Source organism: Eumetopias jubatus, unplaced genomic scaffold (assembly GCF_037043125.1).
Source record: "Eumetopias jubatus isolate StellerSeaLion01/CBP00866 unplaced genomic scaffold, mEumJub1_p1.0 scaffold_10, whole genome shotgun sequence".
NCBI lineage: Eukaryota > Metazoa > Chordata > Mammalia > Carnivora > Otariidae > Eumetopias > Eumetopias jubatus.
This window is the reverse complement of record NW_028274816.1, coordinates 26,568,464-26,581,487: the sequence shown is the minus strand read 5'-3', so window position 1 is coordinate 26,581,487 and position 13,024 is coordinate 26,568,464.

Below are 13,024 nucleotides of genomic sequence, written 5' to 3'. Positions count from 1 at the left end.
GTAATTAACGCTCTTCTTGTCAAAGGGCCTGGTGCTATTTTTAAAATCTTTCCAAAACATAGGTTTTGCAAAGGATTCCAGGAGTCCTTCTCAGTCCACCCAGTGCTTTAAGAAGGCAAATGAACTGATTGATAACTCAGTGGCAATCACCCAGAACTTTAAGGGAGATGCATCCCTGCAACCCCACCCCAAGCACACATTTGCAGGTGTTCCTTCTGGAGGTGGAAGGGAGTTAAGCCAACCAGAACCTTCTCCCCTGCCACCCCTTTTTCTTACCTCCCTGCTAGACACCTGGGATCATTCGCTTACTAGACCTCTGTTGCAGGGACCAGTTCTGCATAGAGGCTTCAGAACCTGTCCACAGACCCTGCCTGTGTGTGACCCACATTTGACCTTGGACAGGCTACTTAGCTTCTCTATACCTCAATTTTCTCATCTATAAGGATGGGACAGAGCACCAAGCTTCTAGGGCTTTTGTCTTCAGCCAAAGATCAGCAAACCATGGCCCCCAGATGAAATTCGGCCCCCCTCCTCTTTCTGTCCATAAAGTTTTATTAGAACACAGCCATGCATATTCATTCACATATTGTCTATGGCTGCTCTCCTGCTACAATGGCAGAGTTGAGTAGGTATGACAGAGACTCTCTGGCTCACAAAGCCTCAAATATTTATGAAGTGTTTATTATCTGGTCCTTTGCAGGAAAAGTTTGCCAACCCCATCTTACATCAGACTCTTCCAGAAGCAGAACTTGAGACAAGGATTTGGGGGCAAGTGATTTCCCAACGAAATGCTGCCACAGGAGGAACCAGTAAAGGGGTGGAGGGAGCAGGGCAGAGGGGAAGGAGGCCAAGCCAGTGTGTGACATCAAGTAAAGTCCTGGCCTCTTCCTGACCCCTTCTGAGCACTTCCGGTTCCCTTGCAGGTGAAGTGGCTCAGGGGGTCCCTGAAGAAGGGAGCAGGTGTGAGCTGGTAGAAGCAAAGCCCATAGAAGCTGTCACATGCCCATGTCATTGTGCCAAGCACTTCAGGTACATTATAATATTTACTACTCGCTGCAGAATTAGGAGCTGGAAAGTGCAGGATACCCACTTTACAGCTGGAAGGTAAATGAGATCGTGCAGATGAAGTCTCAGCCCAGCACTGACCTCCAACGACACACTCCCCAAGAGGAGCCACACATATCACGGGTCTGGCTGTGAGCTGGGTCCCGGTGCCACAGAGACCCATGAGGCACAGGTTTTGTCTTCCAGGAGCACCTGGACAGGCCGTTGGGGAATCCAGCATGCAACATCCATCAGAGCCCCACCTGGCAGTCCCCTCGGGGAGGCCAGAGGAGGAGGTGCAGGGGAAAGGAATCTGGAAGGAGGGTGGGGTTTGCCAGGTTGGGGAAAGAGCTTCCCAGCACAAGGCACAGCATCTGATAGAGAGTCAAGGATTTCCGACAGAGAGGTAAGCTGGTGTCTGTCTTCTAAGGCTGCCATAAACTGTGTTGCTTATGAAATTTATTTTCACATGGATCCAGAGGCTGGAAGTCCAATATCAACGCGTCAGCAGGGTTGGTTTCCCTCTGACGCCTCTCTCTCGGGCTGGCAGGCGGTGACCCTCTCACTCCCTGCGTGCACCCCCGGTATCTCTCTGTGGGTCCAAATTTCCTCTTCTCCACCAGATTGGAGTAGGGCTCACCCTAACAGCCTCACTTTCACTTAATGACTCCCTTAAAGGGCCTATCTCCAAACACAGTCATACCTGAGGTACTGGGGTTAGGACTTGAACATATGAGTTGGGCGAGGGACACAATCCAGCCTATCACAACCGGCATTTCAGAAAGCCCGCCCCGGTTCTGGTAAGGGAGGGCAACTTGGAGAATTAACAGCAGGGGAGGCAGGCTGGGCGGAACCCCGCAGCAGCCATCCAGCCAGTGAGAGCCTGAAGTCAGGAGGCTCAGGCCGCAGTCTGTGGGGGCCGAACAGCAGCTCGCTGAGCCGCCCCACTCTCCAGCTGGGACTGCCCTTCAGATCCAGGCCGCAGGGAGAAGAGAAGGACAAAGGTGCACTGCCACGCAAAGGCACACCAAAGGCCCGCAGAGTCAGTGTCTGTCGAGGCCAACAAAGGCACTAAGCCAGCTATCACCTGTCCTCTGGCCCAGCCATGAGGGGGCCGAATGCCTGGGCAGAGCCTCAGGGGAGAGGTGATACCCCCATTGTCCCAACTTGTTCTCAGATTCCAAGTCCTCCTGGCCATCAAAGGGGCCTTGCACCAGGTAGGTTTAGAGCTCACATCAGAGGAGATGGCACCTGCTCTGACCTGTCCTCCAAGGTTCCAGGTTCCGGGAGCCACTAGGGTGAGCTAAGGTGGGCTCCTCCTGCTCACTCCCAGGTGGTTCATTCCCAAAGAATCTATTTAGCCATTTCCTTTGGGCCAGGACTCAGCAGCTTCCATCCTCTGTGATTAGAAACCTCTCTCTGCCCCTGTCTCTCTCTCTCACACACACACACACACACACACACACACACACACACAAGACTCGGTCCACAGTTCCCAAAATCCCACCACACAAAGATTTATTCCTTTAGTCCAATCTCCTGGGGCAGAAGAAGGGTGCAGTGCATTAGGTCAGCAACACCTTAGTGTGAGTTTATTAATCAGGTTCTTCCCTCTGCATCAGCCGGGCATGAAGAAAGGACCAAGCATTGGAAGGGAAAGATTACTGAAGAGAGAGGAAGCCGAGGAAAAACAAATGTGAGCAGGGGAGAAGCAACGCGCTTTCTGCTTTTCTTACTTTCTGACCTTTCTTGATCAGCCTGATGCTCTAAGTCAGGGCCCAGCCAACTTGTTCCGGAAAGGGCCAGAGAGCAAACGTTTCCGGCTTTGCAGGCTGTGGGGTCTCTGTTGGGAGCCTGCATTCTGCCATTGCTGTATGTAACCAGCCACAGACAGCATGGCTGGGTCTCTGTAAAGCTTTTATGGACAATGAAATAAGAATTTCATATAATTTTCCTAAAAATATTATTTTTCTTTCCACTGTTTCCAAGCCCTTACAAATGGAAAAAGCCATCCTTAGCTTGTAGGCCATGCAGACACAGGAGGCAGCTGGACGTGCCCGAGAGCCACACATCGCTAACCCCTGCTCCTCATGAGAGACACAACTTGCACCTTTCCCATCAAACCATCCTCTCTGCAAGGACAAGCCCTTGGTCACCCTTTGCTATTCGCCATCTTTGCTTCCCCTCCTCCAGACCTAGGGAAAAAAAGCAGCTCCTTGTTCTGCGTGTTTGGCCCATGATCCCCGGGGATTTGCTCTCAAGTGTGGAGATGACAGGGTGATGAACGGCGGGAGGCTGCAGAACCGTGGCCTTGGGGGTCGTGCTGGCTGACTGAGAAGTGAGCCAGGCGGGGTTCCATCCGCCTACTCCTCCCCCGTCCACACCCCATGCATCAGGCCCCAAGGGTCCCATGTGCCACGCTCCCGGGCCACCTTTTAGGCACCTCTCCCAACTTACCTAAGGTATTTATTATTATTACTATTATTATTATTATTATTATTATTATTATTGCCAACTAACTTTAGGTATACACCCATTACTAAGAACAACACTCTCTCTGTAGTGAGTATACTTAGTCTGGGCAGGCCCCACAGAAAGCTCCTCTGGCTCGTGTTTACTAAGGGGCCAGGCTTTGTATTAAGTGCTATACATGTCCTTAGTGCTCTCAGGAACCTGGGACTTCAGTCCTAGTATTATCCTCGTCTTATGGATGAGAAAACAGAGACTAAAAACATTAACCCAACACCCAAGGTCACACAGCTGACTCCGAGCCAGATTCTTTGTGCTCCCCGGGCTCTCCCTATCTTGCAGCCGCCCTGCAATATTATATTATGATCCCAATTCCTCAGACGCAGAAATAGAAACTCCAAGAAGTTAAAGTCTTGGTCCAAGTTCAAGCAGCTGATGAGCGGTGGTGTGAGAGCTCTGGGTTAGCATTGCTGACACACCGAGATTCTGGAAACTGCCCTGCCCTCATGTGAAAACGCCCATTTCTAGACACCATCAGAAACTGGGGTCCTGACTGCAGAGCTGGGCTTCCCAGCAAGTGGCAAGAGAGATTTTAGCCTGAAACTATGTCTTAGGTCTGACCTGAAAGCAGAGCCCAAGACAGGGGCAGGTGAGTTATTGAGGGAAGGGGGAGGGGGCCCAGGAGAAACCGGGGAGGAGCAGGGAAGGGGGAGGGGGCAAGGGGAAAAGCCAGGCAAAGGTACAGGGTCAGCTGGTCTGACCTTGGCGGGACCCCACAGGGGGTCCTGGCGCATGAATGGTACCACAGGGTTATCCCACCTTGAGGCGAGGGGCCGGTGCATGGTGTTGTGTACCCGTCCGTCATTCGCTGTGGGTCGTCCCACGTGGGATTGTGGGGAGCATCTCTGGACAAGGTGGCACTTCTCCAGAGGACGATGCCCTAGCAGTCAACACTCGCAGCTGCTGGAGAATGCTGTCCCGTTGTTAGAAGCACCTTGGCAGGGCGCCATTGGCATCTACTATAAACAGGTGACCCTGGAGGCCCAGACCTCACTAACTGGCTCTGCTACTCCTGGAAAACCACATTCGCTTCCCTACCCTTCTCCCCCTCTTCCTCTCATCCTTCTGGACCTCCTCCTTTGTCGCCCACCAGCCCCGGCTGGGCTGGGCTTGGCCTGGGCTTCCGGCTCCTGTCTCAGACCATCGGCAATCCCAGCTGGAGCTGAAGGTTCCAGGGAGTGTCCTACTGTGGTCTCTTCCAGCCTAGACCTGCTCCCCACAAGCCCCATCCTGGGGCCTGCCTCTGAGGGAATTCCCAGTGACACGATCAGGAAGGCAAGGCAGGGCACAGCCCTGAGCCAGGCCTGGGGAAGAGTGAATGAGGGGGAGGCTGAGAGCCAGCCCCTCCCCACCAGCAGGTGCTGCAGCCTGCAGCGGAGAGAGGAGCTGCCCTCCTGAGGGCAGCCCGAATGGGCCCGTTGCCGGGCCCTTGGTTGCCAGGAGTTGAGCTGGCCAGGTCAGTGCCTGGGGTCATTTCTAGAGCCTCCAGAGCATCCTGATTCTAAACACAGAAACAGTCTCTTCCACTCTGCTGCCCTCCATTCATTCATTCATTCATTCATTCATTCAACAATTATTCGCTGAGTGCCTAGGAGAGCTGGGGAAATACGAACAAAACAGACGGGTCCCTACTTCCATTCCAGGGGGGTGACAAAGAACTGAGTGTAGCAGGGTCACAGATCACTCAGACAGATGCACAAGGAATATACAGGTTTTTTGTTTCCCATAGTTGATGTAATCACCCACCTATTGTTCCCAGCCTGCTGGGAAGCAGGGACAGGAACGGGGGAGCATGCTTTAAAACTGCCCATTTACGGCACCACCATGCTGTTTTCACTTAGAAGGGAACTTTTGGAGGAGTTAGTTTCTTTTGTATAGATGCTGTCTCTTCCATCTTTTTCTTGCCTCTGTCTGCAGGACAGTGTCTGAGTGTGAGGGAGGGCAGGGGTGACCAGATAACTAGTGGTGGGGGGAAGAGGTCACCTGAAGAAACACTGGGTCCTCCCCGTGGCCTCCGGTCCAGAATGGCAGCCTTGTCCCTCCCCGCCTGGACCGCTCAGGTGCACCCAGTCCTATCTGGGGGGCAGCAACTACCACTGGGCAACCCCCATCCCCATCCTTGGCCACAGGTCCCACCTCGGCATGGACGAATTAAATTTTAAATGAATTCACTCACGGATGGAATGCGGCCCTTATCTTTGAGCACTTCATTCCAACATCCCTGCCGCATCCTGGGACATCCTGGAAGAGGGACATGGGACACTGCTCCTTCAGGGACCCTTTTCCCAGCCTTGGTGAAAGGTTCTAAATTCCTGGCCACCAGGAAGTCCCAGGCTGGCAGGAAACAGAGCAGGTCTGTTTGCAAATGGAGCCCAGGATTCCCTGCCAGTTCCCTGAGCAGAGGCCAAGCCAGCCTCACACGGAGGCCACACAGATTTGGATTCATGGCAGCTCTATTTCCCTCTGCCCCCCTTGCCTGAGTGTTGCCTTTCTCCAGTTTCTCCAACCCTTTCTTTAGCAATCCCATCCCACCTTCTGAAAAGAGGAGGTGACCGGCTCCCAGCTAGGCTCAGAGAATATGAAGGGACTCTTCCAGATTCACAAAGCAGATAGGTGGATCTAGAACCCAATTATTCTGCGATCCCACCCAATGATAAAGAGAATAAAAGCAGCTAATATCTATCACTCTGTGCCAAACACTGTGCTAAATAATTTCTATCAGTCATTTTACTGACATGTACAACAGTCCTTCCACATGGGTTCTATTATGGTCCCTATTTCATAGAAAAAACTGAGACTTGGAGAGGTTAGAGAGAGCCTAGAACTCTTTCTACTAGATCAGGCATCAGTGAACTATGTCCTACAGGCCAAATCCAGCTCACCACATGTTTTTGTAAATAAAGTTTTATTGAAACAGAGTGATGTTCATTTGTTTGCATATTGTCTGTGGCGGCTTTCGTGCTACAGCGGCAGAGCTGAGTAGTTGAGACAGAGACCCTGTGATCTCCCTGCACTGCCCCCGCTCCCAGTCCCCAGCCACAGCTGACTGGATCAGGGGGTGGGTACCATGCACAGCAACCTAGGATCTGAATGGCCCAACACAAAAGGATGACCTAGACCAATCACATTCTTCCCCTAGGAATTTGGAATAGAGAAAGAGAGAGGCCGAGGCTATGGGGAGAAATGGAAGCTGTGACTCTTGAGGACAAACTGACGCTGGGTGGCTACGGGTAGGAAGGAAAAGGCAAGGTTTGAGGACGCTTGCTGTGTGAGAGAAGAAAAATGGAGGAAGGATCCAGACGGAGAGAGAATCTATGAAAGAGGGGCCCTGCTACCCTAAGAAAACAGTAAAGACAGAAGCCTTGGTTCCAAAATGTTTCCCAAGTCCAGCTTCCGTTAGAACAACTGCCCTCTTCTTGGGTTAGGAGTTGGAACTTTTTGGTTGCAAACGAAACAAAATCCAACACTAATGGGTGTATATCGATTCATGTAACAGAGGAGTCCAAAGGTACTTCAGGCTCGGCTTGATCCAACAGTTCAAATAATGTCAAAGGCCAAAGAAATGTAAAAAAATAAAATAAAATAAAATTTCCTTACAACTTGCAGCCCATTAACAAGTACCTGAGACAGGCAGAGTGACCTCCCTCAAGGAATTCAACTGCCTTGATGTTAATACTTTGCTAGCCACAAAAAGCTACCTTACCTTGACATTAGCCTGACCTCCTGGATCCTGTAAGTCTTCTTTAAAATCCCTTTGGCTGGGGTACCTGGGTGGCTCAGTCGGTTGAGCGTCTGCCTTCGGCTCAGGTCATGATCCCGGGGTCCTGGGATTGAGCCCTGCATCAGGCTCCCTGCTCAGCGGGAAGCCTGCTTCTCCCTCTCTCTCTGCTGCTCCCCCTGCTTGTGCTCTATCCCTCTCTCTCTCAAATAAATAATAAAATCTTTTAAAAAATTTTAAAAAAATAAATAAAAATCCCTTTGGAGGTGCACCTGGGTGGCTCAGTCGGTTAGGCATCTGACTCTTGATTTCAGGTCAGGTCATGATCTTAGGGTCTGAGATGGAGTCCCGTGTTGGTCTCTGCACTCAGCGGGGAGTCTGCTTGAGATTCTTTCTCTCCTTCTCCCTCTCTAAAAAAAAAATAAAAAATAAAAGATAAATAAATAAAAATCCCTTTGGAAACTTCCTTTATCTCTACCCCCCCCAAGATAGATGTTAACAATCATCCTTCAAACACATGGCCCACTGATATACATCTGAATGGTCTCATGAATCTTACCCATACAGCAGTAGCCCCTCAAGGTCCTGGAAGTTTAGCTCCAAATTCCTTAGAGACTTACACTCTATCCCTAATCCCCACTAACTAAAAAGTATATAATCAGTCACTCCTCACAATCCCAGTGCAGAGCTTCCTGTCCACGGGCCCTGTCCCTGTGCTATAATAAAACCACTTTTTTTGTACCAAAAATGTCTCAAGAATTCTTTCTTGACCATTGCTCTGGGACCCCAACATCACATCAACCCAATGTCTTACAGTTTCTCTGCCGAACCTTTTGCAATAGGGGCTTCATCCTCAGTTTCCTCTCTGTGCCCTTCCCCATCTTAGGCCACTCATGGTCTCAAGATGGCTGCAGCAATGCCAGACCTCACAGCTTCACACCAGAACACCTGCAAGTGGAGAGGGAGCCCTTTCTGTAGCTGCTCCACATTCTGAGATACAATCTCTCATTGCCTATCCCTGAACCGATCATGTTGGCCAGGCGGATGGGCTACACTGACTGGATTAGACTTATCATCTGCCATCAGTTTTCCCATCTATAATAACATTTGAGTGCTTATGATGTTCCAGGCCCTACATCACCCTTTACATGTGTTACCATGTTTAACCCTCACAAAAGGCATACAAGAAAGCTACTAGAATTATCCTCATTTCACCCATGAGAAAATGAAAGCTCAGAGAGGGTAGACACCTTGCCTAGGGTCACACAGCCATCACTTGGCAGAACTGCTGATTAGCAGCAGAAGCAAAAGCTGAAAGGGACCTATGGGATTATGGAGCCTGAGCTCTCAGCCCCCATGCTCTGCCTGTTGGGGGAGGGTGTCACTCACCAGCCCCCACTATTGTTATTCCACACCCTGTTGCTATTCTGATGCCCCAAATCCCTCCCTTGGCGGCAACTATTTTGTCCATAGATGCTCAGGTTTCAGACTGAGTTTACTCAAAAGTCCTGCTCCCACCTCTGGGTTCCTCTGGACTCTATTCTACTCCACCTGATCTGTTTCCATGGAAACTGCTGGGCTCCTGCATCTCTTTTATCCTCCTTCCTGGGAAGTAAGGCCAGCTTTCTGGCACCTGGGTAGCCAGGCCTGACCATTACAAAGACCAAAGAAGCAATATCTGGAAGAAATAGTTCCAGGCAGAGGGAGGAACTCGATTGGGTTTCTGGTTTTCTCTTTGATGTGCTCCAAATTAACACCAGGTGCTCTGAGGAGCCCTGCCAATTATCTGGGCCCAGTGGGTGCTGGCTGCAAAGTTGTCATCTGTTCTCCAGACTCACACCACCTCACCGTCAACAGGCCCCCCCCTCTCCCTTTGGAAAGCGACTCTGGGCCCTGAGGCAGAGAGCAAGTCGGGCGAGGCGTCCTGTGGCCAGATTCTAGGAAGCACATTGCACACACTTGGGGGGAGGTGGGGGACCTGGCACCTGGTCCCCAAGGACTCCATACACCCTGGAAACTGGAAACTGCAGCAGCCAGAGTGTTCTCAGTATCCCACCCCTGCTGGGTCTCGGTTGGGTGTTAATGTCTCTGAGCTTTGGTATCCTTATATTTAAAATGGGCACTGCCCATCCGATAGGCTAGTTTTAAGGCCCAAACCAAACAAGACATATCAAGCCCTCTATCAAAGCATTTAAAGGTATCCTTGTGGTCATCATTCTTATTAGTGTTATAAAATGTGAGAAGGAGGTCCTGGGAGAGTAGCAAAACCTCAGGCATCTAAGCGAATTACAAGAGTCTCCATTCATGGAGATACAAGCGTAATCACTGCTTTCAAATATGCCCCTCGAATCTCTGTTTCATCCCTTAGCGATTTCCTATTCTGAGTCCATGGTTTTCTCTTCATGTTTAGTTTAAACTTGATCCAGTCTAACCTAAAACTCCAGTCTTTTCTCGGATTAAAAGTTTCCCATTCCCCGCACTGCAGCCAGACAAGGTCCTGGGCTCCCTCCTGGGCTGAGCATGACAGGGAGGTGGCGGGGGGGGGGGGGGGGGGGGGGCGCTGGCTCTGAGACATCCCCCCCCAGGAGGAGAAGTGGGGAGGAGCTCTTCTCGCGGGTCTGGTCCCCGTGGGATGGGGGAGCTGCTGGTCTCCGGAGAGTCAGGGGATCCAGCAGAGTGGAACGAAAGTTTTCCTAGAGCCCTGACTTCCTTCAACACCAAAGGCTGAGCAGCAGGTCTGGCTTCCGCACCACCCTGAAACTCTATGTACCTTTCTCAGGAGGCACAGCCACCTCCAAAGGCTGCACACAACAGGGATGGGGTGCAATCCTTCTAGGCACTGGACAGGACAGCGTGGGCCTTCAGACAACTCTAAGTCCGAAACAGCACCATTTCTGTCTTCACATGGGGCCAAGGCTCAAGACTCCAAGGCCCATGGCCTTGGTTAAAGAGAAGGACAGGCAGGGGCGCCTGGGTGGCTCAGTCGGTTAAGCGTCTGCCTTCGGCTCAGGTCACGATCCCAGGGTCCTGGGACGGAGCCCCGCATCGGGCTCCCTGCTCCGCGGGAAGCCTGCTTCTCCCTCTCCCACTCCCCCTGCTCGTGTTCCCTCTCTCGCTGTGTCTCTCTCTGTCACATAAATAAATAAAAATCTTTTTAAAAAAAAAAAAAGAAAGAAAAATGCAAGTTTCCATTTAAAAAAAAAAAAGAGAGAAGGACAGGCATCGTGAGTCCCTCAGACAGGAGGTGCCTGGCAAGTGCGGTACTTGGCCCCTTTTCAGAACAACAAGAAAAATTCCTCCTAATATCCTGTGTTCATATAATAACCACGTTTTAGTTAAGCACATACCACTGCCAGGATTCTTGCTAGCTAACTCCTTGACTACATTACTTTTGTTCCTTACACTGACTGTGTGTGACCGATATCACTTTTATGACCTCTATTTTTTCCTAAGGGTCAAAGAGCTTGCTCATGGCCTCACAACTATTAAGTGGGTTTTGAGCCCGCAGCTTTCCGACCCCTGAGCAGAGCTTGTAACTCCTCAACATGACTGCTTCTGCAGTGCTTGGCTTGGGGATGAAGGACAAAGGGACTTACTTGGGCTTTGCAGCCCTCTGTATCTGAGATGGGCCCAGGGATGGGCCTCCCAGAAAGACTCCAATCATGCATCTAAAATGAATGATGCAGGGCTGTCCCAAGGCAGAGTTGGAGGTCACTATGGCCACACTGCAATCATGTCCAGGACCTCCCCCAGGCAAGCCAACATCCCTCCACACACACACCCAACCCCCATCTCAGCAGCTCTGGAAAGTAGGAAGCAAGAGCTCTAATCTCTTCCTCACCAGGAAAACCAAAGCAGCAAGGAGGTACTGGCTCGCTGGGATGGGCTCGCTGGCCCCACAGATCTGGGCCAGGGAAGAGGCAGGAGGGGAGGAAGGGGAGCCCAAAGGACAGTGTCAGAGCTGGAAGGGGCTGAGCCTATCCCCTGCAGGGCTCTGCAGCACTGTGGTGAAGAGCTTGTGTTCAGACTTCCCCTTGACCTCCTTGTGGGGTTGGCCCCTTTGGGAGCCATCGCTACCCCAGGAGAGGGATGCTGGCCAAGGAATCTCTTGCCAAGCTAATCACTGTTGATCTCTGGCTCCATGAAGGGCAGTGGGAACATCAATTCATTTAAACCTCAGAACAATCCTGAGAGGTAAATACCCACGTTCCCATTTTGCAGAAGAGAAAATTTGAGACACGAATAGGTTATGTAATTTGCCCAAGGTCACACAGCTTATTCTGGGATTCAAACCTGATTCTAGGGTGCCTACCCTTAACCACTGAGCCATTCTGCCTCCCCACAGGCAGTGCAAGAGAAATCCCCAGCAACTCTGGTGAATTTCCCGGCCAGGGGCTCTCCTCTGGCACAAGACGGAGGGGAAGAACTCCTTGTCTCCTCTAGTGTGTTCCTGCAAGAAACTCTAAGCACATCTGCTCTGAGCAAAATCAAGTGGTTTTGGAGCCTTCGCTCTGTACTGCCCCTTTGAGTCTGGCTCTAGGCTCATCCCTCCCTCCAAGGGACAACCTTCACCCTCTGTCTCCTGCCGACCCCTCTGCCCCAGCGACCTTGTTTTTGATTCTCACTTACCTCCTTCCCTTTCGCTCTCCCCTCGGAAGGCAGTTCAGCTAACACTCATTAGCACGTGTTAATGAGCATCAATTCATTTCTCAGTCGCTCAACAGGAGAGGGGAGAAAGGAGGGCTGCTCCAGGGCTAATGGGTGCACGGGGCCTGGAGGATCCAGGGCTCAGGCTCCTGGAGAGAATGGGGAGGGAGCCCAGTGCCCAGCTTGGGGAGTCCTGGTCTGCTGTCCTCAGGACTGTGCCCTCAGCAGCTACTTCTGTTTTCTCTGAGACCAGCACGGAACATTCCTAGTCAGCAGTGAATGTTCTCTGCCCACTGGCGGAGGCAGATTCCCAGGATGTCCTTAGGTGAGTGCAGTTAAGCCCCCGCAGCGGAGGTAGTTCAGACACTCCTTGAACTGTCTCAAAGCCCCCAGACCCTGTCCAGGGTGAGGCAGGGAACCAGACCACAGAGGGACATAGTCAGTCAGAGGAGGGCAACAACCAAGACCCAAGGAGACCGTGGAAGTCCCTCCCCTCCATCTGGATCCTCCCTGGGTGTCTCTGATTCCAGCCGCACGCCCCCCAACAAAGCCTTGAGAACTCTTGGCTTCTCCCCAAGTATGGGCTGCACCGAGGGACCAGGAGAGCATGGGAAAGCGCTGGGTTCAAATTCTAGCTCGGCCCCTCTTTGCTAGGCAAGTCATGTCGTCATTTTTTAGTCTCAAGTCCCCTCCTCAGAAAAGTGGTCCCTGTTCTTCCTGCTGTGGAAGGGTCAGACGAGAGGAGGCCTGAGAGACCTAGTGAACCGCGAAGGGCAGGTGCTAACTACTTGTCAAGCTTGTATTATTATTACTATTCGTGGCGTTGCTGTTACTACTGTTATTACTACTGCTCCCGCTAGTAACAATACGGGGTGCCGGCTGCACTCAAGAAGGTCAGAGAGAGGCAAGAGCAACCTCTCCCCCGCCTCCGCAGCGGGGGACCTCTGCTTCCCTGCCCGCGCGCCAAGCGGTCTCTATGCACCCACCGCGTCCCCACTCCGCGCCCCCTGGCCGAACCCCCGCGCCTCCGCCGCGGCCGCCGCCCCGCCGACACCCTGGCCGATTCTCTGAGCGCGCGCGCCCCCT